Source organism: Pseudonaja textilis, chromosome 2 (genome assembly GCF_049901715.1).
Source record: "Pseudonaja textilis isolate UNSWEBS1 chromosome 2, rPseTex1.2, whole genome shotgun sequence".
NCBI classification, from domain to species: Eukaryota; Metazoa; Chordata; class Lepidosauria; order Squamata; family Elapidae; genus Pseudonaja; species Pseudonaja textilis.
This window is the reverse complement of record NC_141991.1, coordinates 65,546,807-65,551,606: the sequence shown is the minus strand read 5'-3', so window position 1 is coordinate 65,551,606 and position 4,800 is coordinate 65,546,807.

Below are 4,800 nucleotides of genomic sequence, written 5' to 3'. Positions count from 1 at the left end.
GATAGATATTTTAGACCATTCTGGTTTTTAAAGAAAATACTTTAAATTAGGCTTAGAAATGTACTTGGAATATAGCAAATGTATACTGAAGCATCTGACCTTTAAAATTGATATTAAGACATCCTGTATTTATCACATAATATGGATGTAATTAAAGAATCAGTAATAGACTAATGTACCAATCTACAGAAGGAGCTTATTAAAATACCTTGTGCTTCAGAAATCTGAATATATATATATAATCTTTGTTTAGCTACTGCTTCACATAGTGATAAAAATTTAAATTTGAGACCAAACCCTGCATTTAGGACCTTCATGGACACAGTTCTGTAAAACAAAGCTGAAGTAAAATTAAGCAAACTGCTTTGCTTAACAATCAAGTTGCCAGTCTCCATTGTGGTTAATAACCGAGGATTACCTGTAAAATCCAGAATTATACAAGTGATTATTATGAGAATGCAATATGCATTATCAGCTCTGATTCAAGAAATAAATTATAATGCTAGGACACAATTAAAAAATAGTAGGGTGTCATCTGTATATTGATGTCATCTCATTCAAAGTTAATATAAGAATTCACCCAAAGATTTCATGCATAGTCATGTGAAAAACTTAAGTCCACCCCATTCAAATTTTTAAAATATTTTAACAGACAAGATTATTTGGTCATTTCAATCCTATTGCAAGATAAAAAATAAAATAAATGTCACATGCCATTTACATTGTATGGTCAATTGTTTCATTTAGATAAAGATAAATGCAAATTTCAGATTTGCAAAAAGTAAGTACACCCTTATTATCTATCACAATCTCAAATAACTAAAATTAGGATCCGGAGCACCATATCAAGTGTAAGTGTTTTAAAAATAACAGTACAAAGGATCTGGGAGTCTTATTTAAACCTCAGGTGTTTAGTTGGATTTACTCTATGTTATTAGAGTGTTTGAAATCACCATGACTAGACTGAAAACTCTTTGTGGCTCCAATGAGTTTATAAATGCCTACGAGTCTGGGAAGGGATTTAAAAAGATTGTCAAATGATTCAACAACAATTATTCCATTGCCTGGAAAATCTACAAGTAGAGATTTAAAACAAATGCCAATTTGCTCAGGCCAGGCCTTCTGCAAGAGCAGAACACACAATGCTAAAAGAATTCTCTAAGAACCACAGAAATATCCTGTAACTTGTTGGTAGCTCTCAACATTACTGATGTCCAAGTGCATGACTGAACCTTTAGAAAGAAGTTGCATAAATTAGATCTACATGGAAGGTGTACCTTCTGCTGCCCAGAAAGAATGGGGCAAAGTTAAAGGTCACTGTGACAGTCTGTGCCTATGAAGAGAGATATATCCGTTGGACTACACTACAGTGAAAGAGCAGTTTCCCAGGAAAGAAGGAACACATTCCAAGGAGTAGGATGAAACAAGATAACATGCAAGAGCTGGATCAGAAACAAGAGAAGAGAGCTAGACAACCACTTCCTTGAAGTTCCCAGGTTATATCGATTAAGGGTGAGAGTAGTATAGGTTTAGTCTGGCAAGATTCTGTCTATTTGGTACAAGCAAATAAAGAACTGAACTTTGGCTGAAGTTTCAATTATTCTATGTCATTCTTAGGCAGAGCATATAGTTACTTATGCAATAGCTAGGCAAAGGCCAGGATTTGTGGAATAATGTGCTCCGACAGATGAAGCAAAGATTTATTTGGCCACAGTACCAAAATACTGCATGTTTGATCAAAACCAGAAACACCATCTCACCAGAAGAACCTGATGGCAGCTATAAAGCATGGTGGTGGAAATATTTTGTATTAATGATTTCTGTGACTACAAAAATTGGCTTGAGTTTTGTAAAATTTACTTCCAATAATTTTGAAATCAGGTTATTAGTCAGCTTTTAGCTATATGGCAAAATGGTCATATAGGGCTTTATGCTGTAGGAAGTTAGCACCCACTCCTATCCTAGAAAATTGAAATATCTAGGAAATAATAAAAAGGCAGAATATTTCCCCTAAAAAGAGTAGAAACTCAGAAGCAGGAATTCACCTCAGAAGTAGAAACTCACCCCCACCTTTGTTAATGGGTGAGCCATTAAGGCATGGGTCAGAATACTTTACATAACAAAGATCTCCAGGTAAAACTATAGCAATTGCCCAAAGCCCTTTCAGTGCATCATCCAGCAAGGCTCAACCAAGCCTGGAACTCAGGACAGCCTACAGAGTTGCCCCCGCATGGCTACATGGGAGTCTGACAACCAATTAGAAACAAGCTCCAATTCAAATCCCAACAAAGGTTATAAAACCCAGGCACTCTCAGCACCTCAGCCCCTTTCTTGATCTCTTCCTTCACCTTGAAGCATGTGATCATCTTTCCTTTTCACTCTGGAGCTCCAGGCCATGTGATTTTAAACCTTCTAAACAGCCTCCCTGTTTCCTTTTTCCCCACTTGGAACTGAACCCAGAAGGATATTTCTTCTAACAATGCACATATCTTTAAAGTATTGAATTTAATTAGTGATTCTTCAATAGTGGGTTGTTTAAAAGTGAAACTTTGCTGTATTATATTATTTCAGCACTTCCCTGGACTAATAATTTTAATCCAGGGAAGTGCTGAAATAATGTAATGTACAGCAAAGAGAAAACTTGGACAATTTACACAATAATGGTAGAACTGGATAAGAAATTCTCCCCAAACAATTTCCGTATCTACTTTTAATTTGACAATTCAAAACCCTACACATCAGAGTTCTAAAACTGCATCAACAAATAGTTTTGTCATGGCTGAAATATCCTTGGAATGATCCTTTTTGTTTGTTTTAATACCATCTACTGAATGCCCATCTTGTCTGATCCATCATGGATCTGTGTCTGAAAACTGCAGATATTTCAGATATATTTCTCATCCATTTACTTCTATTGTTTTAAGCTTATCATTTATGATGTTCCAGAATATTACATAATTTTAGAAAACTGACTTTGAGTTTCTTCACTGGTTCATTCCATACAGTGGGGATTGAAAGAATTCAATCATGAATTACAGAGTAGAAATGGATGCTTTGTTTTTAAATTTAGGAAAGACTTTACTGTATAAGAAGTGTTCCTGTACAGCAGGGGTAGTCAACCTTTTTATACCTACCGCCCACTTTTGTATCTCTGGTAGCAGTAAATTTTCTCTAACCGCCCACCGGTTCCACAGTAATGGTGATTTATAAAGTAGGGGACAAAACCCCTACCTCCCACCATGAAAGCTGGAACGCCCACTAGTGGGTGGTAGGGACCAGGTTGACTACCACTGCTGTACAGCTATTTTCTATGACTATAAAGACGATTGCCCTCCAAAAATGGGAGTGTATAGTAGTACTCCCACTTTTCAATAGTTAGTCAAGAGAATGCTTGGGTTGTTCAACAATATGACACAGAAGCAAATGACTAACAATTGCATGCATGTGCATCTGTCTGTCCTAGAGCCAGAACTGGTCTAGTGGTTAAGGCAATGAATACTTGGTTGATCCAGAAAAAAAGCAGACCCTGCAATTATGGGAAAAACATTAGGAAGAAAAGTCGATAATCAAAGCAGGATTCAATCTATGAATTAGGGTTTTGACACATACATGAAAATTGGTAATGAAGAGAGTGATCACCAGGGATTGCTTTTTCAGATTTTCTACTGTTTATTTAATGTATAAAAATATGTGTTTCTCTTATTTTTTCTGAATCTGTTGAATGCTTACCATTTGTTATTCTATTTAATTATGCATTGGTTGTTTGCTAAATTCTGGATCAGTTGTAAAATGCAGGGGCATTTATTTCTTAATTTTACATTTTATTAGATTAGTACTCCTTTTCATATTATACTACAATATTAATACACAATCTCAGAACAAATCAAGGGATGCTATTGTTTGAAACGCCAATACTTGTATCTCAACAGCACAGACAACTGGAATATGTACATACACATAACCCTGAATTGTCATGGTATCACAAATTCCGCAGGGTGCAAAAATCTATTGGAACCAAAGGGATATCCACACAGGTGGTTTAAAAGCAAACGGTTTCTAAGAAACGAATGGCAATTTACTAGAATCACCCACCGCTAACGAAGCAGCTTCAAGAATCAAACTCAGCCTAAAAATAAAGCCCAACTTTGATGAAACAACACTTTAAAAGTAGTTTATTCTGCACGCCCAGAGCCAAGAAAGCACACGTAGCATCAGGCTAAGATTTAGAAAAAGAAGCTCCACATTTTCCAAGCGGGGTAGGATAGTCTTGCTGCCCTAACTCAGGGAGAAGCAGAATAATGAGAGTTGGAAGGGGCCTTGTAGGTCATCTAGTCCAACCCTCACCAAGTGGCAGTCCAGAAGCACAACCCTCCATCTGCTGATTCAGCGGCGACTCCAGCCACACAGAATGGGACCAATAAAAGAGAATATTTGTAGCTCTGAGTTGCACATGAGGGGTCCTTGGTGCTCTCTGAGCTGGCTTGTTTTCTTGCAGACGTTTCATTACCCGAACTAGGAAACATCATCAGTGACGCGAAATGAAACGTCTGCATGAAAACAAGCCAGCTCAGAGAGCATCAAGCCTCCACACCCCAGAATGGGGCTCCTTCTCGCCGGAAACTACTACAGAAGTCGCAAAAGCGAATCCAAGCTACTAGCGCCAACTAAGGTTAGCGGCGTGTAATCGACAACGTTCTAGGCGCGCTCTTCTGCGCCCGACGGTCCCAGACCGGACTTCCGCTTCGCCTTCCCGCAGTTTATGCTTCCGCCGGTCGCACATCCGTTCTCGTCGCGAGAATT